The sequence below is a fragment of the Leuresthes tenuis genome, unplaced genomic scaffold, assembly GCF_036924035.1.
Source record: "Leuresthes tenuis unplaced genomic scaffold, fLeuTen1.0.hap1 SCAF_1, whole genome shotgun sequence".
Taxonomy (NCBI): Eukaryota; Metazoa; Chordata; class Actinopteri; order Atheriniformes; family Atherinopsidae; genus Leuresthes; species Leuresthes tenuis.
The window spans coordinates 41,115,839-41,142,665 of record NW_027325355.1 but is presented as its reverse complement, the minus strand read 5'-3'; the positions used below and the strand labels follow the sequence as shown (position 1 = coordinate 41,142,665).

Below are 26,827 nucleotides of genomic sequence, written 5' to 3'. Positions count from 1 at the left end.
ATGTGCCCACTACAAGTCAGCCTTTCTCGGCAATTATCTGGTTACATAGAGGAAGTGTATGATTCCAGTACCTATATAATGCACATTTGTCACAGATATTGTTGCTTACGGCCACACCACCCTGAATAAGCCCGACCTCGTCTGATCTTGGAAGTCAAGCAGGTTTGGGCCTGGTTAGTACTTGGATGGGAGACTGCTTGGGAATACCAGGTGCTGTAAGCTTTTTCTCTTCTCTCTACCACCTGCATGTCTTTTGTTGCAACGTCTGATCACCCTGTGACACATGAGGAAGTTGGTCATCTTCAGCTGCTGCTGCTTCTTTGTTGGCAGACACAAAGTGATCTGAGAGTCTCAGTTTCAGCTGGAGAGAATAATCACATCAGGGAAGAAGATATGCCCACTACACATCAGCCTTTCTCGGCAATTATCTGGTTACATAGAGGAACTGTATGATTCCAGTACCTATATAATGCACATTTGTCACAGACTTTGTTGCTTACGGCCACACCACCCTGAACATATCCAACCTTGTCCGATCTCGGAAGCCAAGCACGGTTGGGCCTGGTTAGTACTTAGATGGGAGACTGCTTGGGAATACCAGGTGCTGTAAGCTTTTTCTCTTCTCTCTACCACCTGCATGTCTTTTGTTGCAACGTCTGATCACCCTGTGACACATGAGGAAGTTGGTCATCTTCAGCTGCTGCTGCTTTGTTGGCAGACACGAAGTAATCTGAGAGTCTCAGTTTCAGCTGCAGAGAATAATCACGTCAGGGAAGAAGATGTGCCCACTACAAGTCAGCTTTTCTCTGCAATTATCTGGTTACATAGAGGAACCATATGATTCCAGTACCTATATAATGCACATTTGTCACAGACGTTGTTGCTTACGGCCACACCACCCTGAACATGACAGACCTCGTCTGATCTCGGAAGCCAAGTAGGGTTGGGCCTGGTTAGTACTTAAATGGGAGACTGCTTGGGAATACCAGGTGCTGTAAGCTTTTTGTCTTCTCTCTACCACCTGCATGTCTTTTGTTGCAACGTCTGATCACCCTGTGACACATGAGGAAGTTGGTCATCTTCAGCTCCTGCTGCTTTGTTGGCAGACATGAGGTAATCTGAGAGTCTCAGTTTAAGTTGCAGAGAATGACCACATCAGAGAAGATGATATGCCCACTACACATCAGCCTTTCTCAGCAATTATCTGGTTACATAGAGGAACCGTATGATTCCTGTACTTATATAATGCACATTTGTCACAGACATTGTTACTTACGGCCACACCACCCTGAATTTGCCTGACCTCGTCTGATCTCGGAAGCCAAGCAGGGTTGGGCCTGGTTAGTACTTGGGTGGGAGACCGCCTGGGAATACCAGGTGCTGTAAGCTTTTTCTCTTTTTTCTACCACCTGCATGTCTTTTGTTGCAACGTCTGATCACTCTGTGACACATGAAGAAGTTGGTCATCTTCAGCTGCTGCTGCTTTGTTGGCAGACACGAAGTGATCTGAGAGTCTCAGTTTCAGCTGCAGAGAATAATCACATCAGCGAAGAAGATGTGCCCACTACACATCAGCCTTTCTCTGCAATTATCTGGTTACATAGAGGAACTGTATGATTCCAGTACCTATATAATGCACATTTGTCACAGTTATGGTTGCTTACGGCCACACCACCCTGAATATGCCCAACCTCGTCTGATCTCGGAAGCCAAGCAGGTTTCGGCCTGGTTAGTACTTGGATGGTAGACTGTCTGGGAATACCAGGTGCTGTAAGCTTTTTCTATTCTCTCTACCACCTGCATGTCTTTTGTTGCAACGTCTGATCACCCTGTGACACATGAGGAAGTTGGTCATCTTCAGCTGCTGCTGCTGCTGCTTTGTTGGCAGACACGAAGTGATCTGAGAGTCTCAGTTTCAGCTGCAGAGAATAATCACGTCAGGGAAGAAGATGTGCCCACTACAAGTCAGCTTTTTTCTGCAATTATCTGGTTACATAGAGGGACCGTATGATTCCAGTACCTATGTAATGCACATTTGTCACAGAGATTGTTGCTTACGGCCAAACCACCCTGAATATGTCTGACCTCGTCTGATCTCAGAAGCCAAGCAGTGTTGGGCCTGGTTAGTACTTAAATGGGAGACCGCTTGGGAATACCAGGTGCTATAAGCTTTTTGTCTTCTCTCGACCACCTGCATGTCTTTTGTTGCAACGTCTGATCACCCTGTGACACATGAGGAAGTTGGTCATCTTCAGCTGCTGCTGCTTTGTTGGCAGACACGAAGTGATCTGAGAGTCTCAGTTTCAGCTGGAGAGAATGATCACATCAGAGAAGATGATATGCCCACTACACATCAGCCTTTCTCTGCAATTATCTGGTTACATAGAGGAAGTGTATGATTCCAGTACTTAGCAGCCACCACCCCAAGGCCCCTAAGGGACCCCGCCCCACACAGCAAAACAGCCCCACCCGCAAGCCCCCAAAACTGCCCTCCAAGCCCGACACACAGTCCCCCCCAGCAATGACCAACCCGGTCCCCACGACCCGAGAGACCACCAGACGCCCAAAGCCACACAGCCCCCCCCAGCACACACCCAACCGCCCAGAGCGACGGGACAGCAACCCACCACCACCACTATGTGATAAAGCTAATCAGCGGGGACCAGAGAGAATGAAATTCAGCCAATTGATGTTTTGAGGAGGCAGACATTGTTTCCATGCTAATATAATCTAAAACAACATTTCTAAACTGCTTAATACACAGACTGTTTTTCGCTTTCCAGTTCATGAGAATAGTTTTCTTTGCGATACATAACACTGCGAGGACCATGCAAACAAGCAGAGAAAAAACAAACACACAAACAAACAAAAACAAGCACAAGTAGTGGCAATCGCATACAACACAACTGTGCATATAGATGACCTGAGGCGACATGGTAATACATCAACTGCTACTGGACTAATGAATGTGTATTGTGTGTGTGTGTGTGTGTGTGAGAACATGCAACACCCATGGCACAGGACCTACATGATAACCGTTCTTACTTATGAGTGTATAAGTGTACACGGCCACAATCCACAGCCCCCCCAAGCAATCAGAAACAGGCAGAGAGGCCCACAAGACCCAGGCCACCAGCAGCCCCCACGGAGCACAGAACCCAGGATGCCCACCGCAGGGACAACCACGCATCCACCCAGAAGACAGCAGTGGAAGCCCCCGGACAGAGCCCCCATAAGCATAGGGCAGAGGCGCCCGGGAGCCAGGGGCAACAGCCCACCGACCCCACCAGGCCCCAGCCGCCCAGACATGGGCCGTGCACCGGACCCGGCCCCAGGAGCCCGAGCGCCCCAAAACCCCCCGGCAGAGGCCCCACCCAATACCCGGGAGGGCCAAGCGCCCCAGACAGCCACGCAGTGGGTCAGCGCCTGCCCCAGTGCCCCTGGCCAAGAGCCCTGGCAGTCAAGACGTGCCCACAGGTGGGTGAAGTCGCGAGGAGTGGGGAGAGGCAACGCCGCCCCCCCATTGGGAGAAGCACAGGCAGGCCAGGCGACAGCAAGTCCCAGACCCAGGCCCAATCATCACCACACACACTTTCACGTCCCATACATCCACACGTCATCCCTCCCTTGACTCCGCTGGGGTCTAGCACAGTGGGCACACCATGGGGCCAGCAGCCCCCCAGCCACCACAGACCCTGAACCAGCAGAATAATTAATTCCTCCTGGCCACTCCTTCCCGAGCAGCAACCAGGAAGCAGGGGTGTGAGAAGACCCCTCCCCTCACCCTTCTGGCTCTTCAATATTTTCTAATAGTGAGCGATTAAAATTGAGGGGCAGCCAACCTTGTAGAACTGGGAGCGCGGCCCTCTGGGCAGCCTACATACCCAAAGAGCCCCGTCCACCAGATGCCACTCAGTGCAACCACCCCCCAAGACCTAATGTGTGTGTGTGTGTTTGATAAGTAGTGATGTCTAAGGTGTAATTAAAACAGGGGCGGGGAACTGCAGAGTGCAGCCAAGGGGACCACCTACGTGGCCCCATCCACTACACCCCACAGAACACACACGCCCCCCAAAACCCTTCATGTGTGAGTGTGTGCTGTGTACAGGAGCCAAAAGGGAGAGGGTATGGGGATATACACTGGGAGAGCTAGTCTCCCCCAGAGAGGGAAGCCAGGGCCTGGCTGCAATAGGCACCCCCGCTACCTGGGACCCAGCACAGGGCAGGAGGGCCTGATGTCCACCAGGCTCGGGGCTTGCAGCGACCATATTCCGGGAGCTACTGTACCCCCAGAAGGTACCCACCCCGCCCAACCCCACTCAACCCAACCCCATCCCACCCCGGAGGACCTCTACAAAAAAACAAACAAACCACCCGGTCACACCAGACGCAGCAGCCCGGGCCTGAGACCCACCATCACCCAGGCCCCCCCCTCAACAGAGGAAAAGCACCCCCCCCCACCGCACGCCCCAACACCCTAAAGAAAACAACCACCTGCGGATACCCTGGAGGTCCCAGAGCAACAAGCCTGGCACCAGGACCTGCACCAACCCACCCATACTGTGGCATGTCCAGGGCAACCCAGCCCCCCCGGGCGCAAGGCAGCGCCCAGCCACCAGGGCCCAGGCCCAGCACCACCACCCACGCCAGAGCGGCCCAGCCACCCGGTACAGAGCCAGCAGCCACCACCCCAAGGCCCCTAAGGGACCCCGCCCCACACAGCAAGACATCCCCACCCGCAAGCCCCCAAAACTGCCCTCCAAGCCCGACACACAGTCCCCCCCAGCAATGACCAACCCGGTCCCCACGACCCGAGAGACCACCAGACGCCCAAAGCCACACAGCCCCCCCCAGCACACACCCAACCGCCCAGAGCGACGGGACAGCAACCCACCACCACCACTATGTGATAAAGCTAATCAGCGGGGACCAGAGAGAATGAAATTCAGCCAATTGATGTTTTGAGGAGGCAGACATTGTTTCCATGCTAATATAATCTAAAATAACATTTCTAAACTGCTTAATACACAGACTGTTTTTCGCTTTCCAGGTCATGAGAATAGTTTTCTTTGCGATACATAACACTGCGAGGACCATGCAAACAAGCAGAGAAAAAACAAACACACAAACAAACAAAAACAAGCACAAGTAGTGGCAATCGCATACAACACAACTGTGCATATAGATGACCTGAGGCGACATGGTAATACATCAACTGCTACTGGACTAATGAATGTGTATTGTGTGTGTGTGTGTGTGAGAACATGCAACACCCATGGCACAGGACCTACATGATAACCGTTCTTACTTATGAGTGTATAAGTGTACACGGCCACAATCCACAGCCCCCCCAAGCAATCAGAAACAGGCAGAGAGGCCCACAAGACCCAGGCCACCAGCAGCCCCCACGGAGCACAGAACCCAGGATACCCACCGCAGGGACAACCACGCATCCACCCAGAAGACAGCAGTGGAAGCCCCCGGACAGAGCCCCCATAAGCATTGGGCAGAGGCGCCCGGGAGCCAGGGGCAACAGCCCACCGACCCCACCAGGCCCCAGCCGCCCAGACATGGGCCGTGCACCGGACCCAGCCCCAGGAGCCCGAGCGCCCCAAAACCCCCCGGCAGAGGCCCCACCCAATACCCGGGAGGGCCAAGCGCCCCAGACAGCCATGCAGTGGGTCAGCGCCTGCCTCAGTGCCCCTGGCCAAGAGCCCTGGCAGTCAAGACGTGCCCACAGGTGGGTGAAGTCGCGAGGAGTGGGGAGAGGCAACGCCGCCCCCCCATTGGGAGAAGCACAGGCAGGCCAGGCGACAGCAAGTCCCAGACCCAGGCCCAATCATCACCACACACACTTTCACGTCCCATACATCCACACATCCACACGTCATCCCTCCCTTGACTCCGCTGGGGTCTAGCACAGTGGGCACACCATGGGGCCAGCATTCCCCTAGCCACCACAGACCCTGAACCAGCAGAATAATTCATTCCTCCTGGCCACTCCTTCCCGAGCAGCAACCAGGAAGCAGGGGTGTGAGAAGACCCCTCCCCTCAACCTTCTGGCTCTTCAATATTTTCTAATAGTGAGCGATTAAAATTGAGGGGCAGCCAACCTTGTAGAACTGGGAGCGCGGCCCTCTGGGCAGCCTACATACCTAAAGAGCCCCGTCCACCAGATGCCACTCAGTGCAACCACCCCCCAAGACCTAATGTGTGTGTGTGTGTGTTTGATAAGTAGTGATGTCTAAGGTGTAATTAAAACAGGGGCGGGGAACTGCAGAGTGCAGCCAAGGGGACCACCTACGTGGCCCCATCCACTACACCCCACAGAACACACACGCCCCCCAAAACCCTTCATGTGTGAGTGTGTGCTGTGTACAGGAGCCAAAAGGGAGAGGGTATGAAGGCAGCCAGGGACTGGCTGCAATAGGCACCCCCGCTACCTGGGACCCAGCACAGGGCAGGAGGGCCTGATGTCCACCAGGCTCGGGGCTTGCAGCGACCATATTCCGGGAGCTACTGTACCCCCAGAAGGTACCCACCCCGCCCAACCCCATCCCACCCCGGAGGACCTCTACAAAAAAACAAACAAACCACCCGGTCACACCAGACGCAGCAGCCCGGGCCTGAGACCCACCATCACCCAGGCCCCCCCCTCAACAGGGGAAAAGCACCCCCCCCCACCGCACGCCCCAACACCCTAAAGAAAACAACCACCTGCGGATACCCTGGAGGTCCCAGAGCAACAAGCCTGGCACCAGGACCTGCACCAACCCACCCATACTGTGGCATGTCCAGGGCAACCCAGCCCCCCTGGGCGCAAGGCAGCGCCCAGCCACCAGGGCCCAGGCCCAGCACCACCACCCACGCCAGAGCGGCCCAGCCACCCGGTACAGAGCCAGCAGCCACCACCCCAAGGCCCCTAAGGGACCCCGCCCCACACAGCAAGACAGCCCCACCCGCAAGCCCCCAAAACTGCCCTCCAAGCCCGACACACAGTCCCCCCCAGCAATGACCAACCCGGTCCCCACGACCCGAGAGACCACCAGACGCCCAAAGCCACACAGCCCCCCCCAGCACACACCCAACCGCCCAGAGCGACGGGACAGCAACCCACCACCACCACTATGTGATAAAGCTAATCAGCGGGGACCAGAGAGAATGAAATTCAGCCAATTGATGTTTTGAGGAGGCAGACATTGTTTCCATGCTAATATAATCTAAAATAACATTTCTAAACTGCTTAATACACAGACTGTTTTTCGCTTTCCAGGTCATGAGAATAGTTTTCTTTGCGATACATAACACTGCGAGGACCATGCAAACTGAGAATTTATTTATGAGGGTGATCGTGTGAGTGAGAGATGTCTGTGAGTTGTGGAGGAAAAGTAATACATCATCAGCATAAAGACTTATTTTATGCTCAATATTTTGGGGTTGGATGCCTTTAATATTTCTATCTTGTCTGATAGCAGCTGCAAAAGGTTCGATGAAAATAGCAAAAAGTGATGGAGAAAGTGGGCAACCCTGTCTTGTACCTCTCTGCAGACTGAAGCTTGGAGAAGTTTGATCATTTGTCCTGACACTTGCATTTGGGGAGCTTTATAATATCCTTATCCAGTTGATGAAGTGTGACCCAAACCCGAATTTTTTTAATGCTGCGAATAAAAATTAAAAAAATGGTAGAATAGTCTATGAGATTAATTAGCCTGCGAGTGTTAGTGGATGATCGTCTACCCTTTATGAAACCTGTCTGGTCAGGATGTATTATAAGTGGAGTTATTTCTTCTATTCTTTTGGCGAGGGCTTTACAAATTATTTTGAGGTCTGCATTTATTAGAGATATTGGGCGGTAGCTGGATGGAAGTATGGGGTCTTTTCCTGGTTTCTGTAGCAGGATAATGTTAGCAGAGTTCATGTGTGGGGATAATCTGCCATTCTGCTTAACTTGTAATACCATTTTGTGAAATGCAGTGCCAAAACAGTCCACAATTCTTTGTAGAACTCTGCTGGAAAACCATCTGGTGGCCACCCGGGGCTTTGTTACTAGGCATATGTTGAAGGGCTTCATTGAGTTCTCCTATTGAGAGAGGTGAATCCAGAGCCATTGCCTGTTCGGTTTGTAATTTTGGAAGGTTGATATTACTAAGAAACTGATCTATGTTACTGTCTGATGGATCATTTTGTGATGAATATAAGGTTTTATAGAAGTCCCTAAAAGCATTGTTGATTTCATGGGTGACATTTCTTTTTCAGTCTTTAACAGAAGTGATTGTTGTTTTCTCTTTATTTCTCTTTAGAAAATGGATTTTGGTGTCTGAAATATCCCTCATCAAGGAACTGCTAACTATGAATTCCTTCACTTAAACCAAGTTAAAACTGCTTTGTCCTTCATATTTATCCACGTCTACGCTGGTTTCAATGATAAACTTCTTTATATTACCTTATATGAGAAAGAACCACACTTGTTCTTCTAGAATCCGAAATTCGCTTTCTTTCAAGGAGATAGTGAAGATTTCAGATATTGCCATAAAATGAATTGCTTCATTCAAACCAAGTTAAAACTGCTTTGTCCTTCATATTTTTCCATGTTTAAGATGGTTTCAAACATGAACTTCTTTTTATTTTCTTGTATGAGAAAAAAACACATGTTTGAGCAATACACTCCTTATGAGGAGTAATGCACGTTTCAGGATTTTGCTGTAAAATGAAATCCTTCACTTCAACCAAGTTAAAACTGCTTTGTCCTTCTTATTTATCCATGTCTAAGCTGGTTTCGAGTATAAACTTCTTTATATTACCTTATATGAAAAAGAACCACACTTGTTCTTCTGGAATCCGAAATTCGCTTTCTTTTAAGGAGATAGTCAAGATTTCAGATATTGCCATAAAATTAATTGCTTCATTCAAACCAAGTTAAAACTGCTTTGTCCTTCATATTTGTCCATGTTTAAGCTGGTTTCAAACATAAACTTCTTTTTATAACCTTGTATGAGAAAGAGCATCCCTTACGTTTGAGCAATACACTCCTTATGAGGAGTTATGCACGATTCAGGATTTTGCTGTAAAATGAATTCCTTCACTTCAACCAAGTTAAAACTGCTTTGTCCTTCTTAATTTATCCATGTCTAAGCTGGTTTCAAGTATAAACTTCTTTATATTACCTTATATGAGAAAGAACCACACTTGTTCTTCTGGAATCCGAAATTCGCTTTCTTTTAAGGAGATAGTCAAGATTTCAGATATTGCCATAAAATGAATTGCTTCACTCAAACCAAGTTAAAACTGCTTTGTCCTTCATATTTGTCCATGTTTAAGATGGTGTCAAACATAAATTTCTTTTTATAATCTTGTATGAGAAAAAAACAACACATGTTTGAGCAATACACTCCTTATGAGGAGTTATGCACGATTCAGGATTTTGCTGTAAAATGAATTCCTTCACTTCAACCAAGTTTAAACTGCTTTGTCCTTCTTATTTATCCATGTCTAAGCTGGTTTCAAGTATAAACTTCTTTATATTACCTTATATGAGAAAGAACCACACTTGTTCTTCTGGAATCCGAAATTCGCTTTCTTTTAACGAGATAGTCAAGATTTCAGATATTGCCATAAAATTAATGGCTTCACTCAAACCAAGTTAAAACTGCTTTGTCCTTCATATTTGTCCATGTTTAAGATGGTGTCAAACATAAATTTCTTTTTATAATCTTGTATGAGAAAAAAACAACACGTTTGAGCAATACACTCCTTATGAGGAGTTATGCACGATTCAGGATTTTGCTGTAAAATGAATTCCTTCACTTCAACCAAGTTAAAACTGCGTTGTCCTTCATATTTGTCCATGTTTAAGATGGTTTCAAACATAAATTTCTTTTTATAATCTTGTATGAGAAAAAAACAACACATGTTTGAGCAATACACTCCTTATGAGGAGTAATGCACGTTTCAGGATTTTGCTGTAAAATGAAATCCTTCACTTCAACCAAGTTAAAACTGCTTTGTCCTTCTTATTTATCCATGTCTAAGCTGGTTTCGAGTATAAACTTCTTTATATTACCTTATATGAAAAAGAACCACACTTGTTCTTCTGGAATCCGAAATTCGCTTTCTTTTAAGGAGATAGTCAAGATTTCAGATATTGCCATAAAATGAATTGCTTCATTCAAACCAAGTTAAAACTGCTTTGTCCTTCATATTTGTCCATGTTTAAGCTGGTTTCAAACATGAACTTCTTTCTATTTTCTTGTATGAGAAAAAAACACATGTTTGAGCAATACACTCCTTATGAGGAGTAATGCACGTTTCAGGATTTTGCTGTAAAATGAAATCCTTCACTTCAACCAAGTTAAAACTGCTTTGTCCTTCTTATTTATCCATGTCTAAGCTGGTTTCGAGTATAAACTTCTTTATATTACCTTATATGAAAAAGAACCACACTTGTTCTTCTGGAATCCGAAATTTGCTTTCTTTTAAGGAGATAGTCAAGATTTCAGATATTGCCATAAAATTAATTGCTTCATTCAAACCAAGTTAAAACTGCTTTGTCCTTCATATTTGTCCATGTTTAAGCTGGTTTCAAACATAAACTTCTTTTTATAACCTTGTATGAGAAAGAGCATCCCTTACGTTTGAGCAATACACTCCTTATGAGGAGTTATGCACGATTCAGGATTTTGCTGTAAAATGAATTCCTTCACTTCAACCAAGTTAAAACTGCTTTGTCCTTCTTAATTTATCCATGTCTAAGCTGGTTTCAAGTATAAACTTCTTTATATTACCTTATATGAGAAAGAACCACACTTGTTCTTCTGGAATCCGAAATTCGCTTTCTTTTAAGGAGATAGTCAAGATTTCAGATATTGCCATAAAATGAATTGCTTCACTCAAACCAAGTTAAAACTGCTTTGTCCTTCATATTTGTCCATGTTTAAGATGGTGTCAAACATAAATTTCTTTTTATAATCTTGTATGAGAAAAAAACAACACATGTTTGAGCAATACACTCCTTATGAGGAGTAATGCACGTTTCAGGATTTTGCTGTAAAATGAAATCCTTCACTTCAACCAAGTTAAAACTGCTTTGTCCTTCTTATTTATCCATGTCTAAGCTGGTTTCGAGTATAAACTTCTTTATATTACCTTATATGAAAAAGAACCACACTTGTTCTTCTGGAATCCGAAATTCGCTTTCTTTTAAGGAGATAGTCAAGATTTCAGATATTGCCATAAAATTAATTGCTTCATTCAAACCAAGTTAAAACTGCTTTGTCCTTCATATTTGTCCATGTTTAAGCTGGTTTCAAACATAAACTTCTTTTTATAACCTTGTATGAGAAAGAGCATCCCTTACGTTTGAGCAATACACTCCTTATGAGGAGTTATGCACGATTCAGGATTTTGCTGTAAAATGAATTCCTTCACTTCAACCAAGTTAAAACTGCTTTGTCCTTCTTATTTATCCATGTCTAAGCTGGTTTCAAGTATAAACTTCTTTATATTACCTTATATGATAAAGAACCACACTTGTTCTTCTGGAATCCGAAATTCGCTTTCTTTTAACGAGATAGTCAAGATTTCAGATATTGCCATAAAATGAATTGCTTCACTCAAACCAAGTTAAAACTGCTTTGTCCTTCATATTTGTCCATGTTTAAGATGGTTTCAAACATAAATTTCTTTTTATAATCTTGTATGAGAAAAAAACAACACATGTTTGAGCAATACACTCCTTATGAGGAGTAATGCACGTTTCAGGATTTTGCTGTAAAATGAAATCCTTCACTTCAACCAAGTTAAAACTGCTTTGTCCTTCTTATTTATCCATGTCTAAGCTGGTTTCGAGTATAAACTTCTTTATATTACCTTATATGAAAAAGAACCACACTTGTTCTTCTGGAATCCGAAATTCGCTTTCTTTTAAGGAGATAGTCAAGATTTCAGATATTGCCATAAAATGAATTGCTTCATTCAAACCAAGTTAAAACTGCTTTGTCCTTCATATTTGTCCATGTTTAAGCTGGTTTCAAACATAAACTTCTTTTTATAACCTTGTATGAGACAGAGCATCCCTTACGTTTGAGCAATACACTCCTTATGAGGAGTTATGCACGATTCAGGATTTTGCTGTAAAATGAATTCCTTCACTTCAACCAAGTTTAAACTGCTTTGTCCTTCTTATTTATCCATGTCTAAGCTGGTTTCAAGTATAAACTTCTTTATATTACCTTATATGAGAAAGAACCACACTTGTTCTTCTGGAATCCGAAATTCGCTTTCTTTTAACGAGATAGTCAAGATTTCAGATATTGCCATAAAATGAATGGCTTCACTCAAACCAAGTTAAAACTGCTTTGTCCTTCATATTTGTCCATGTTTAAGATGGTGTCAAACATAAATTTCTTTTTATAATCTTGTATGAGAAAAAAACAACACGTTTGAGCAATACACTCCTTATGAGGAGTTATGCACGATTCAGGATTTTGCTGTAAAATGAATTCCTTCACTTCAACCAAGTTAAAACTGCTTTGTCCTTCTTATTTATCCATGTCTACGCTGGTTTCAAGTATAAACTTCTTTATATTACCTTATATGAGAAAGAACCACACTTGTTCTTCTGGAATCCGAAATTCGCTTTCTTTTAAGGAGATAGTCAAGATTTCAGATATTGCCATAAAATGAATTGCTTCACTCAAACCAAGTTAAAACTGCTTTGTCCTTCATATTTGTCCATGTTTAAGCTGGTTTCAAACATAAACTTCTTTTTATAACCTTGTATGAGACAGAGCATCCCTTACGTTTGAGCAATACACTCCTTATGAGGAGTTATGTACGATTCAGGATTTTGCTGTAAAATGAATTCCTTCACTTCAACCAAGTTTAAACTGCTTTGTCCTTCTTATTTATCCATGTCTAAGCTGGTTTCAAGTATAAACTTCTTTATATTACCTTATATGAGAAAGAACCACACTTGTTCTTCTGGAATCCGAAATTCGCTTTCTTTTAACGAGATAGTCAAGATTTCAGATATTGCCATAAAATGAATGGCTTCACTCAAACCAAGTTCAAACTGCTTTGTCCTTCATATTTGTCCATGTTTAAGATGGTGTCAAACATAAATTTCTTTTTATAATCTTGTATGAGAAAAAAACAACACGTTTGAGCAATACACTCCTTATGAGGAGTTATGCACGATTCAGGATTTTGCTGTAAAATGAATTCCTTCACTTCAACCAAGTTAAAACTGCTTTGTCCTTCTTATTTATCCATGTCTACGCTGGTTTCAAGTATAAACTTCTTTATATTACCTTATATGAGAAAGAACCACACTTGTTCTTCTGGAATCCGAAATTCGCTTTCTTTTAAGTTGATAGTCAAGATTTCAGATATTGCCATAAAATGAATTGCTTCACTCAAACCAAGTTAAAACTGCTTTGTCCTTCATATTTGTCCATGTTTAAGCTGGTTTCAAACATAAACTTCTTTGTATAACCTTGTATGAGAAAGAACCACACTTATGGTTGAGCAATACGCTCTTTATGAGGATTTAGCTGTAAAATGAATTCCTTCACTTTTTTCCCTTGTTCTGTTCAGCATTATGGCAGCAGAATTGTGAATACCTTTTATGCCAAACTGATTTGCTTTGCCAAGGGAAGTTTTATAAATGTAAAGCTCCCCTTGATGCCCATTTATTTATTTCTTGTTATATATAACATGTAATGGAACTGAACCGGACCGGGGGAAAAGGAAAGAAGAGGAAACAGAACAAAAAAAGAAACAAAAACCAGACAACCAGCTGCTACACCTGTAAAAAAACAAAACAGACAATAATCCATGGTCTCTGTTGCGAATCCAGCCTTTGCGCCACCAGGAGCACCTGAAAGCAGACAAGCAGAGAACAAACACACAAACAAACAACAACAAGCACAAGTAGTGGCAATCGTATACAACACAACTGTGGATATAGATGACCTGAGGCGACATGGTAATACATCAACTGCTACTGGACTAATGAATGTGTGTTGTGTGTGTGTGTGTGGGGGGAACATGCAACACCCATGGCACAGGACCTACATGATAACCGTGCTTAGTTATGAGTGTATAAGTGTACACGGCCACAATCCACAGCCCCCCCCAAGCAATCAGAAGCAGGCAGAGAGGCCCACAAGACCCAGGCCACCAGCAGCCCCCACGGAGCACAGAACCCAGGATGCCCACCGCAGGGACAACCACGCATCCACCCAGTAGACAGCAGTGGAAGCCCCCGGACAGAGCCCCCATAAGCATAGGGCAGAGCCAGGGACAACAGCCCACCGACTCCACCAGGCCACGGACCCGGGCCCCAGGAACCCAAAACGCCCCAAAACCCCCCGGCAGAGGCCCCACCCAATACCCGGGAGGGCCAAGCACCCCAGACAGCCACGCAGTGGGTCAGCGCCTGCCCCAGCTTCCCTGGCCAAGTTACTGGGAGTCAAGACGTGCCCACAGGTGGGTGAAGTTGCGAGCAGTGGGGAGAGGCAACGCCGCCCCCCTATTGGGAGAAGCACAGGCAGGCTAGGCGACGGCAAGTCCCAGACCCAGGCCCAATCATCACCACACACACTTTGACGTCCCATACATCCACACGTCCTCCCTCCCTTGACTCCGCTGGGGTGTAGCGCAGCGGGCACACAGCGTGCTGTGTACAGGAGCCAAAAGGGAGAGGGGTATGGGGATATACACCGGGGGACTGGCTGCAATATGCACCCCCACTACCTGGGACCCAACACAGGGCAGGAGGGCCTGATGTCCACCAGGCTCGGGGCCTGCAGCGACTGTATCCCCAGAAGGTACGCACCCAACCCCATCCCACTCAACCCAACCCCACCCCACTCCGGAGGACCTCTACAAACAAACAAACAAACAACAACAAACAAACCACCCGGTCACACCAGACGCAGCAGCCCGGGCCTGAGACCCACCATCACCCAGGCCCCCCCCTCAACAGGGGAAAAGCACCCCCCCCCACCGCACGCCCCAACACCCTAAAGAAAACAACCACCTGCGGACACCCTGGAGGTCCCAGAGCAACAAGCCTGGCACCAGGACCTGCACCAACCCACCCATACTGTGGCATGTCCAGGGCAACCCAGCCCCCTCGGGCCAAGGCAGCGCCCAGCCACCAGGGCCCAGGCCCAGCACCACCATCCACACCAGAGCGGCCCAGCCACCCGGTACAGAGCCAGCAGCCACCACCACAAGGCCCCTAAGGGACCCCACCCCACACAGCAAGACAGCCCCACCCGCAAGCCCCCAAAACTGCCCTCCAAGCCCGACACACAGTCCCCCCCAGCAATGACCAACCCGGTCCCCACGACCCGAGAGACCACCAGACGCCCAAAGCCACACAGCCCCCCCCCAGCACACACCCAACCGCCCAGAGCGACGGGACAGCAACCCACCACCACCACTATGTGATAAAGCTAATCAGCGGGGACCAGAGAGAATGAAATTCAGCCAATTGATGTTTTGAGGAGGCAGACATTGTTTCCATGCTAATATAATCTAAAATAACATTTCTAAACTGCTTAATACACAGACTGTTTTTTGCTTTCCAGTTCATGAGAATAGTTTTCTTTGCGATACATAACACTGCGAGGACCATGCAAACAAGCAGAGAAAAAACAAACACACAAACAAACAAAAACAAGCACAAGTAGTGGAAATCGCATACAACACAACTGTGCATATAGATGACCTGAGGCGACATGGTAATACATCAACTGCTACTGGACTAATGAATGTGTATTGTGTGTGTGTGTGTGTGAGAACATGCAACACCCATGGCACAGGACCTACATGATAACCGTTCTTACTTATGAGTGAATAAGTGTACACGGCCACAATCCACAGCCCCCCCAAGCAATCAGAAACAGGTAGAGAGGCCCATAAGACCCAGGCCACCAGCAGCCCCCACGGAGCACAGAACCCAGGATGCCCACCGCAGGGACAACCACGCATCCACCCAGAAGACAGCAGTGGAAGCCCCCGGACAGAGCCCCCATAAGCATAGGGCAGAGGCGCCCGGGAGCCAGGGGCAACAGCCCACCGACCGCACCAGGCCCCAGCCGCCCAGACATGGGCCGTGCACCGGACCCGGCCCCAGGAGCCCGAGCGCCCCAAAACCCCCCGGCAGAGGCCCCACCCAATACCCGGGAGGGCCAAGCGCCCCAGACAGCCACGCAGTGGGTCAGCGCCTGCCTCAGTGCCCCTGGCCAAGAGCCCTGGCAGTCAAGACGTGCCCACAGGTGGGTGAAGTCGCGAGGAGTGGGGAGAGGCAACGCCGCCCCCCCATTGGGAGAAGCACAGGCAGGCCAGGCGACAGCAAGTCCCAGACCCAGGCCCAATCATCACCACACACACTTTCACGTCCCATACATCCACACATCCACACGTCATCCCTCCCTTGACTCTGCTGGGGTCTAGCACAGTGGGCACACCATGGGGCCAGCAGCCCCCCAGCCACCACAGACCCTGAACCAGCAGAATAATTAATTCCTCCTGGCCACTCCTTCCCGAGCAGCAACCAGGAAGCAGGGGTGTGAGAAGACCCCTCCCCTCACCCTTCTGGCTCTTCAATATTTTCTAATAGTGAGCGATTAAAATTGAGGGGCAGCCAACCTTGTAGAACTGGGAGCGCGGCCCTCTGGGAAGCCTACATACCCAAAGAGCCCCGTCCACCAGATGCCACTCAGTGCAACCACCCCCCAAGACCTAATGTGTGTGTGTGTGTGTGTTTGATAAGTAGTGATGTCTAAGGTGTAATTAAAACAGGGGCGGGGAACTGCAGAGTGCAGCCAAGGGGACCACCTACGTGGCCCCATCCACTACACCCCACAGAACACACACGCCCCCCAAAACCCTTCATGTGTGAGTGTGTGCTGTGTACAGGAGCCAAAAGGGAGAGGGTATGAAGGCAGCCAGGGACTGGCTGCAATAGGCACCCCCGCTACCTGGGACCCAGCACAGGGCAGGAGGGCCTGATGTCCACCAGGCTCGGGGCTTGCAGCGACCATATTCCGGGAGCTACTGTACCCCCAGAAGGTACCCACCCCGCCCAACCCCACTCAACCCAACCCCATCCCACCCCGGAGGACCTCTACAAAAAAACAAACAAACCACCCGGTCACACCAGACGCAGCAGCCCGGGCCTGAGACCCACCATCACCCAGGCCCCCCCCTCAACAGGGGAAAAGCACCCCCCCCACCGCACGCCCCAACACCCTAAAGAAAACAACCACCTGCGGACACCCTGGACGTCCCAGAGCAACAAGCCTGGCACCAGGACCTGCACCAACCCACCCATACTGTGGCATGTCCAGGGCAACCCAGCCCCCCCGGGCGCAAGGCAGCGCCCAGCCACCAGGGCCCAGGCCCAGCACCACCACCCACGCCAGAGCGGCCCAGCCACCTGGTACAGAGCCAGCAGCCACCACCCCAAGGCCCCTAAGGGACCCCGCCCCACACAGCAAGACAGCCCCACCCGCAAGCCCCCAAAACTGCCCTCCAAGCCCGACACACAGTCCCCCCCAGCAATGACCAACCCGGTCCCCACGACCCGAGAGACCACCAGACGCCCAAAGCCACACAGCCCCCCCCCAGCACACACCCAACCGCCCAGAGCGATGGGACAGCAACCCACCACCACCACTATGTGATAAAGCTAATCAGCGGGGACCAGAGAGAATGAAATTCAGCCAATTGATGTTTTGAGGAGGCAGACATTGTTTCCATGCTAATATAACTCTCCCAGTGTATATCCCCATACCCCTCTCCCTTTTGGCTCCTGTACACAGACCGCTGTGTGCCCGCTGCGCTACACCCCAGCGGAGTCAAGGGAGGGAGGACGTGTGGATGTGTGGATGTATGGGACGTCAAAGTGTGTGTGGTGATGATTGGGCCTGGGTCTGGGACTTGCCGTCGCCTAGCCTGCCTGTGCTTCTCCCAATAGGGGGGCGGCGTTGCCTCTCCCCACTGCTCGCAACTTCACCCACCTGTGGGCACGTCTTGACTCCCAGTAACTTGGCCAGGGAAGCTGGGGCAGGCGCTGACCCACTGCGTGGCTGTCTGGGGTGCTTGGCCCTCCCGGGTATTGGGTGGGGCCTCTGCCGGGGGGTTTTGGGGCGCTCGGGCTCCTGGCGCCCGGGTCCGTGGCCTGGTGGGGTCGGTGGGCTGTTGTCCCTGGCTCCCGGGGGGCCTCTGCCCTATGCTTATGGGGGCTCTGTCCGGGGGCTTCCACTGCTGTCTTCTGGGTGGATGCGTGGTTGTCCCTGTGGTGGGCATCCTGGGTTCTGTGCTCCGTGGGGGCTGCTGGTGGCCTGGGTCTTGTGGGCCTCTCTGCCTGTTTCTGATTGCTTGGGGGGGCTGTGGATTGTGGCCGTGTACAAGGAATTCATTTTACAGCTAAATCCTCATAAAGAGCGTATTGCTCAACCATAAGTGTGGTTCTTTCTCATACAAGGTTATACAAAGAAGTTTATGTTTGAAACCAGCTTAAACATGGACAAATATGAAGGACAAAGCAGTTTTAACTTGGTTTGAGTGAAGCAATTAATTTTATGGCAATATCTGAAATCTTGACTATCTCGTTAAAAGAAAGCGAATTTCGGATTCCAGAAGAACAAGTGTGGTTCTTTTTCATATAAGGTAATATAAAGAAGTTTATACTTGAAACCAGCTTAGACATGGATAAATAAGAAGGACAAAGCAGTTTTAACTTGGTTGAAGTGAAGGAATTCATTTTACAGCAAAATCCTGAATCGTGCATTACTCCTCATAAGGAGTGTATTTCTCAAACGTAAGGGATGCTCTTTCTCATACAAGGTTATAAAAAGAAGTTTATGTTTGAAACCAGCTTAAACATGGACAAACATGAAGGACAAAGCAGTTTTAACTTGGTTTGAATGAAGCAATTCATTTTATGGCAATATCTGAAATCTTGACTATCTCCTTAAAAGAAAGCGAATTTCGGATTCCAGAAGAACAAGTGTGGTTCTTTTTTATATAAGGTAATATAAAGAAGTTTATACTCGAAACCAGCTTAGACATGGATAAATAAGAAGGACAAAGCAGTTTTAACTTGTTTGAAGTGAAGGATTTCATTTTAGAGCAAAATCCTGAAACGTGCATTACTCCTCATAAGGAGTGTATTGCTCAAACATGTGTTGTTTTTTTCTCATACAAGATTATAAAAAGAAGTTTATGTTTGAAACCAGCTTAAACATGGACAAATATGAAGGACAAAGCAGTTTTAACTTGGTTTGAGTGAAGCAATTCATTTTATGGCAATATCTGAAATCTTGACTATCTCCTTAAAAGAAAGCGAATTTCGGATTCCAGAAGAACAAGTGTGGTTCTTTTTCATATAAGGTAATATAAAGAAGTTTATACTCGAAACCAGCTTAGACATGGATAAATAAGAAGGACAAAGCAGTTTTAACTTGGTTGAAGTGAAGGATTTAATTTTACAGCAAAATCCTGAAACGTGCATTACTCCTCATGAGGAGTGTATTGCTCAAACATGTGTTTTTTTCTCATACAAGATTATAAAAAGAAATTTATGTTTGAAACCATCTTAAACATTGACAAATATGAAGGACAAAGCAGTTTTAACTTGGTTTGAGTGAAGCAATTCATTTTATGGCAATATATGAAATCTTCACTATCTCCTTGAAAGAAAGCGAATTTCGGATTCTAGAAGAACAAGTGTGGTTCTTTCTCATATAAGGTAATATAAAGAAGTTTATCATTGAAACCAGCGTAGACGTGGATAAATATGAAGGACAAAGCAGTTTTAACTTGGTTTAAGTGAAGGAATTCATAGTTAGCAGTTCCTTGATGAGGGATATTTCAGACACCAAAATCCATTTTCTAAAGAGAAATAAAGAGAAAACAACAATCACTTCTGTTAAAGACTGAAAAAGAAATGTCACCCATGAAATCAACAATGCTTTTAGGGACTTCTATAAAACCTTATATTCATCACAAAATGATCCATCAGACAGTAACATAGATCAGTTTCTTAATAATATCAACCTTCCAAAATTACAAACCGAACAGGCAATGGCTCTGGATTCACCTCTCTCAATAGGAGAACTCCATGAAGCCCTTCAACATATGCCCAGTAACAAAGCCCCGGGTGGCCACCAGATGGTTTTCCAGCAGAGTTCTACAAAGAATTGTGGACTGTTTTGGCACTGCATTTCACAAAATGGTATTACAAGTTAAGCAGAATGGCAGATTATCCCCACACATGAACTCTGCTAACATTATCCTGCTACAGAAACCAGGAAAAGACCCCATACTTCCATCCAGCTACCGCCCAATATCTCTAATAAATGCAGACCTCAAAATAATTTGTAAAGCCCTCGCCAAAAGAATAGAAGAAATAACTCCACTTATAATACATCCTGACCAGACAGGTTTCATAAAGGGTAGACACTCATCCACTAACACTCGCAGGCTAATTAATCTCATAGACTATTCTACCATCGACAACCTGGATACCACAATAGTCTCTCTAGATGCAGAAAAAGCATTTGATCGAGTGAACTGGAAATTTTTATTCGCAGCATTAAAAAAATTCGGGTTTGGGTCACACTTCATCAACTGGATAAGGATATTATATAGCTCCTCAAATGCAAGTGTCAGGACAAATGATCAAACTTCTCCAAGCTTCAGTCTGCAGAGAGGTACAAGACAGGGTTGCCCACTTTCTCCATCACTTTTTGCTATTTTCATCGAACCTTTTGCAGCTGCTATCAGACAAGATAGAAATATTAAAGGCATCCAACCCCAAAATATTGAGCATAAAATAAGTCTTTATGCTGATGATGTATTACTTTTCCTCCACAACTCACAGACGTCTCTCACTCACACGATCACACTCATAAATAAATTCTCAGCACTTTCTGACTACTCTATCAATTGGTCTAAGACCACAGTTCTGCCCATTAACTGTAGGGTCCAGAATATACCTGCGATCACTTTACAGTCAGGAAATATTAGATATTTAGGCATAAACATTTCCTCCAGGCTCTCAGAGCTAACAAAGCTAAATTATGTGCAATTATTAAAGACAGTAGAGGACGATCTCTCTCGTTGGAAGTCCTTACCTATATCACTTATGGGGAGAGTTGAAACCATTAAAATGATGATACCACAAAAGTTAACTATTTGTTCTCAATGATCCCCATAAAACCACCTGCTACTTGGTTTAAGTCACTAGATTAATGCATCTCCAAATTTCTGTGGAAAAACAAACCACCACGTATTAGTTTAAAAATGCTACAGAAAACCAAGGAAAGTGGTTGATTAGTTTTACCTCATTTTCAGCGCTATTCCTTAGCCAATAGGTTACAGTATATATCAAAATGGTTTAAACCTAGCCCAATAGATGAACCATGGATAAATATAGAACAAGCATTGTGTGATAATCTGGAAATCTCTGACCTGCCACTTATTAGTCAAAACTTAAAAAATCACAAATGTTTTAAAAGCATTAACATCAGCACCTCTCTGACAGCCTGGTGGGAATTTCTTAAAATAACAAAGTCTTCACTTGTCCCGTGTAAGCTTACACCCATCTGGAACAATCCTGACATCCTGCAAAACAAAAAAATGCTAAACTTTACTCTGTGGAAGATCAAAGGAATCAAACATCTGGAACATATAATCCAAAATGGAAATTTTATTTCATTTGATGAGCTCATATCACAACATGAGATAGGCAGCAATAAATTCCTAGAATATCAACAACTTAAGTCTATAATAACAAAGGAATATATCCTCCACCAACCAGACTTACAACTCCCGATTAGAGTAGCAGAATTTCTAAGCATCTGCATCCCAAAACTACTATCAAAAATACATAAATTATTGTCTAAGATAGATGACACAATGTCTTTACCATCCTAAAAATGGGAGGCAGATTTATCCATCAGTTCTAGTCATAGCTTCTGGCCACAAATATGTTTGAACACCTTCAGAATGACTCGAAATCCTAATTTACAGCTCATACAATACAAAATTCTTCATAGAACACACTATACAGGACAAAGGATGTTAAGGATGGGTCTAACACACTCAAACATCTGCTCACATTGCACAGATAACACACCTGATGATTATGCACACGCTTTGTGGTTTTGTGCGCCTGTCCAGAAGGTCTGGTTTGAAGTCTGTACGGACCTATCAACATGGCTAAAGTGTAGCATTCCTGCATGCCCCACACTGTGCATACTGGGTGACTTAGACAACATCAACATGGAAATGAACTCAGGACACATGGTCATCACAGTGTTATGTATCGCAAAGAAAACTATTCTCATGAACTGGAAAGCGAAGAACAATCTGTGTATTAACCAGTTTAGAAATGTTCTTTTAGATTACATTAGCATGGAAACAATGTCTGCCTCTTTCAAACATCAATTGGCTGAATTTCATTCTCTCTGGTCCCCGCTGATTAGCTTTATCACATAGTGGTGGTGGTGGGTTGCTGTCCCGTCGCTCTGGGCGGTTGGGTGTGTGCTGGGGGTGGCTGTGTGGCTTCGGGCGTCTGGTGGTCTCTCGGGTCGTGGGGACTGGGTTGGTGATTGATGGGGGGGACTGTGTGTCGGGCTTGGAGGGCAGTTTTGGGGGCTTGCAGGTGGGGCTGTCTTGCGGTGTGGGGCGGGGTCCCTTAGGGGCCTTGGGGTGGTGGCTGCTAAGTACTGGAATCATACACTTCCTCTATGTAACCAGATAATTGCCGAGAAAGGCTGACTTGTAGTGGGCACATCTTCTTCCCTGATGTGATTATTCTCTGCAGCTGAAACTGAGACTCTCAGATCACTTCGTGTCTGCCAACAAAGAAGCAGCAGCTGCTGAAGATGACCAACTTCCTCATGTGTCACAGGATGATCAGACGTTGCAACAAAAGACATCCAGGTGGTAGAGAGAAGAAAAAAAGCTTACAGCACCTGGTATTCCCAAGCGGTCTCCCATCAAAGTACTAACCAGGCCCAACCCTGCTTGGCTTCCGAGATCAGACGAGGTCGGGTATATTCAGGGTGGTGTGGCCGTAAGCAACAATAACTGTGACAAATGTGCATTATATAAGTACTGGAATCATACACTTCCTCTATGTAACCAGATAATTTCCGAGAAAGGCTCACTTGTTATGGGCAAATCTTCTTCCCTGATGTGATCATTCTCTGCAGCTGAAACTGAGACTCTCAGATCACTTTGTGTCTGCCAACAAAGCAGCAGCAGCTGCTGAAGATGACCAACTTCCTCATGTGTCACAGGGTGATCAGACGTTGCAACAAAAGACATGCAGGTGGTAGAGAGAAGAGAAAAAGCTTAACACACCTGGTATTCCCAAGAGGTCTTCCATCCAAGTACTAACCAGGCCCAAACCTGCTTGGCTTCCGAGATCAGACGAGGTCGAGCATGTTCAGGGTGGTGTGGCCGTAAGCAACAATGTCTCTGACAAATGTGCATTATATAGGTACTGGAATCATACGGTTCCTCTATGCAACCAGATCATTTCCGAGAAAGGCTGATGTGTAGTGGGCACATCTTCTTCCCTGACGTGATTATTCTCTGCAGCTGAAACTGAGACTCTCAGATCACTTTGTGTCTGCCAACAAAGCAGCAGCAGCTGAAGATGACCAACTTCCTCATGTGTCACAGGGTGATCAGACGTTGCAACAAAAGACATGCAGGTGGTAGAGAGAAGAGAAAAAGCTTACAGCACCTGGTATTCCCAGAGAGTCTACCATCCAAGTACTAACCAGGCCCAAACCTGCTTGGCTTCCGAGATCAGACGTGGTCAGGCATATTCAGGGTGGTGTGGCGGTAAGCAACCATAACTGTGACAAATGTGCATTATAAAGATATTGGAATCATACAGTTCCTCTATGTAACCAGATAATTGCCGAGAAAAGCTGATAAGTAGTGGGCACATCTTCTTCCCTGACGTGATTATTCTCTCGAGCTGGAACTGAGACTCTCAGATCACTTTGTGTCTGCCAACAAAGCAGCAGAAGCTGAAGATGACCAACTTTCTCATGTGTCACAGGGTGATCTGACGTTGCAACAAAAGACATGCAGGTGGTAGAGAGAAGAGAAAAAGCTTACAGCACCTCGTATTCCCAAGAGGTCTTCCAACCAAGTACAAACCAGGCCCAACTGTGCTTTGCTTCCGAGATCAGACGAGGTCGGGCATGTTCAGGGTTGTGTGGCCGTAAGCAACAATGTCTCTGACAAATGTGCATTATATAGGTACTGGAATCATATGGTTCCTCTATGCAACCAGATAATTGCCGAGAAAGGCTGATGTGTAGCGGGCATATCATCTTCTCTGATGTGATCATTCTCTTCAGCTGAAACTGAGACTCTCAGATCACTTCGTGTCTGCCAACAAAGCAGCAGCAGCTGAAGATGACCACCTTCCTCATGTGTCACAGGGTGATCAGACGTTGCAACAAAAGACATGCAGGTGGTAGAGAGAAGAAAAAAAGCTTACAGCACCTGGTATTCCCAAGCGGTCTCCCATCAAAGTACTAACCAGGCCCAACCCTCCTTGGCTTCCGAGATCAGACGAGGTTGGACATATTCAGGGTGGTTTGGCCGTAAGCAACAATCTCTGTGACAAATGCGCATTATATAGGCAATCAAATCATATGGTTCCTCTATGTAACCAGATAATTGCAGAGAAAGGCTGATATGTAGCGGGCATATCTTGTTCCCTGACGTGATAATTCTCTTCAGCTGAAACTGAGACTCTCAGATCACTTCGTGTTTGCCAACAAAGCAGCCGCAGCTGAAGATAACCAACTTCCTCATGTGTCACAGGGTGATCAGACATTGCAACAAAAGACATGCAGGTGGTTGAGAGAAGAGAAAAAGCTTAAAGCACCTGGTATTCCCAAGAGGTCTTCCATCCAAGTACAAACCAGGCCCAACTGTGCTTGGCTTCCGAGATCAGACGAGGGCGGGCATGTTCAGGGTGGTGTGGCCGTAAGCAACAATATCTCTGAAAAATGTGCATTATATAGGTACTGGAATCATACGGTTCCTCTATGCAACCAGATAATTGCAGAGAAAGGCTGATGTGTAGTGGGCACATCTTGTTCCCTGACGTGATCATTCTCTTCAGCTGAAACTGAGACTCTCAGATCACTTCGTGTTTGCCAACAAAGCAGCCGCAGCTGAAGATAACCAACTTCCTCATGTGTCACAGGGTGATCAGACGTTGCAACAAAACACATGCAGGTGGTAGAGAGAAGAGAAAAAGCTTACAGCACCTGGTATTCCCAAGCGGTCTCCCACCCAAGTACTAACCAGGCCCAACCCTGCTTGGCTTCCGAGATCAGACGAGGTCGGGCATATTATATTCAGGGTGGTGTGGCCGTAAGCGACAATCTCTGTGACAAATGTGCATTATATAGGTACTGGAATCATACGGTTCCTCTATGTAACCAGATAATTGCTGAGAAAGGCTGATGTGTAGTGGGCACATCTTCTTCCCTGACGTGATTATTCTCTTCAGCTGAAACTGAGACTCTCAGATCACTTCGTGTCTTCCAACAAAGCAGCAGCAGCTGAAGATGGCCAACTTCCTCATGTGTCACAGGGTGATCAGACTTTGCAACAAAAGACATGCAGGTTGTAGAGAGAAGAGAAAACGCTTACAGCACCTGGTATTCCCAAGCAGTCTCCCATTAAAGTACTAACCAGGCCCAACCCTCCTTGGCTTCCGAGATCAGACGAGGTCAGGCTTATTCAGGGTGGTGTGGCCGTAAGGAACAATTTCTGTGACACATGTGCATTATATAGGTACTGGAATCATACACTTCCTCTATGAAACCAGATAATTGCCGAGAAAGGCTGACTTGTAGTGGGCACATATTCTTCCCTGATGTGATTATTCTCTGCAGCTGAAACTGAGACTCTCAGATCACTCTGTGTCTGCCAACAAAGCAGCAGCAGCTGAAGATGACCAACTTCCTCATGTGTCACAGGGTGATCAGACGTTGCAAAAAAAGACATGCAGGTGGTAGAGAGAAGAGAAAAAGCTTACAGCACCTGGTATTTTCAAGCGGTCTCCCACCCAAGTACTAACCAGGCCCAACTCTGCTTGGCTTCCGAGATCAGACGAGGTCAGGCATATTGAGGGTGGTGTGGCCGTAAGCAACAATGTCTGTGACAAATGTGCATTATATAAGTACAGGAATCATACGGTTCCTCTATGTAACCAGATAATTGCTGAGAAAGGCTGATGTGTAGTGGGCACATCTTGTTCCCTGACGTGATTATTCTCTTCAGCTGAAACTGAGACTCTCAGATCACTTCGTGTCTGCCAACAAAGCAGCAGCAGCTGAAGATGACCAACTTCCTCATGTGTCACAGGGTGATCAGACGTTGCAACAAAAGACATGCAGGTTGTTGAGAGAAGAGAAAACGCTTACAGCACCTGGTATTCCCAAGCAGTCTCCCATTAAAGTACTAACCAGGCCCAACCCTCCTTGGCTTCCGAGATCAGACGAGGTCGGGTATATTCAGGGTGGTGTGGCCGTAAGGAACAATTTCTGTGACAAATGTGCATTATATAGGTACTGGAATCATACACTTCCTCTATGTAACCAGATAATTGCAGAGAAAGGCTGATGTGTAGTGGGCACATCTTCTTCCCTGACGTGATTATTCTCTTCAGCTGAAACTGAGACTCTCAGATCACTTCGTGTCTTCCAACAAAGCAGCAACAGCTGAAGATGACCAACTTCCTCATGTGTCACAGGGTGAT

General features: G+C 46.5%; 3 non-coding genes and 13 pseudogenes across 3 annotated transcripts; 6 read left to right on the top strand and 10 right to left on the bottom strand.

Annotated features, from left to right (window-relative positions):
• The first annotated feature begins 103 nt into the window (after positions 1-103).
• Positions 104-222, top strand: LOC140297816 (5S ribosomal RNA; annotated as a pseudogene).
• A 272-nt stretch (positions 223-494) lies between these two features.
• On the top strand, positions 495-613 carry LOC140288677 (5S ribosomal RNA; annotated as a pseudogene).
• A 269-nt stretch (positions 614-882) lies between these two features.
• On the top strand, positions 883-1,001 carry LOC140283840 (5S ribosomal RNA; annotated as a pseudogene).
• A 269-nt stretch (positions 1,002-1,270) lies between these two features.
• Positions 1,271-1,389, top strand: LOC140297980 (5S ribosomal RNA). Its single transcript, XR_011913668.1, has one exon. It is a non-coding gene; the product is annotated as a 5S ribosomal RNA (ribosomal RNA).
• Positions 1,390-1,658: 269 nt separating this feature from the next.
• Positions 1,659-1,777, top strand: LOC140293341 (5S ribosomal RNA; annotated as a pseudogene).
• A 275-nt stretch (positions 1,778-2,052) lies between these two features.
• LOC140319657 (5S ribosomal RNA) lies at positions 2,053-2,171 on the top strand (annotated as a pseudogene).
• Positions 2,172-22,985: 20,814 nt separating this feature from the next.
• LOC140290090 (5S ribosomal RNA) lies at positions 22,986-23,104 on the bottom strand. The gene has a single exon (XR_011912319.1). It is a non-coding gene; the product is annotated as a 5S ribosomal RNA (ribosomal RNA).
• Positions 23,105-23,376: 272 nt separating this feature from the next.
• On the bottom strand, positions 23,377-23,495 carry LOC140291706 (5S ribosomal RNA; annotated as a pseudogene).
• A 269-nt stretch (positions 23,496-23,764) lies between these two features.
• LOC140290875 (5S ribosomal RNA) lies at positions 23,765-23,883 on the bottom strand (annotated as a pseudogene).
• A 269-nt stretch (positions 23,884-24,152) lies between these two features.
• LOC140295003 (5S ribosomal RNA) lies at positions 24,153-24,271 on the bottom strand (annotated as a pseudogene).
• A 269-nt stretch (positions 24,272-24,540) lies between these two features.
• On the bottom strand, positions 24,541-24,659 carry LOC140316662 (5S ribosomal RNA; annotated as a pseudogene).
• Positions 24,660-24,928: 269 nt separating this feature from the next.
• LOC140294276 (5S ribosomal RNA) lies at positions 24,929-25,047 on the bottom strand (annotated as a pseudogene).
• A 269-nt stretch (positions 25,048-25,316) lies between these two features.
• Positions 25,317-25,440, bottom strand: LOC140297635 (5S ribosomal RNA). Its single transcript, XR_011913353.1, has one exon. It is a non-coding gene; the product is annotated as a 5S ribosomal RNA (ribosomal RNA).
• A 269-nt stretch (positions 25,441-25,709) lies between these two features.
• On the bottom strand, positions 25,710-25,828 carry LOC140291563 (5S ribosomal RNA; annotated as a pseudogene).
• Positions 25,829-26,097: 269 nt separating this feature from the next.
• LOC140271489 (5S ribosomal RNA) lies at positions 26,098-26,216 on the bottom strand (annotated as a pseudogene).
• A 269-nt stretch (positions 26,217-26,485) lies between these two features.
• LOC140314771 (5S ribosomal RNA) lies at positions 26,486-26,604 on the bottom strand (annotated as a pseudogene).
• Between the last annotated feature and the right edge of the window lie 223 nt (positions 26,605-26,827).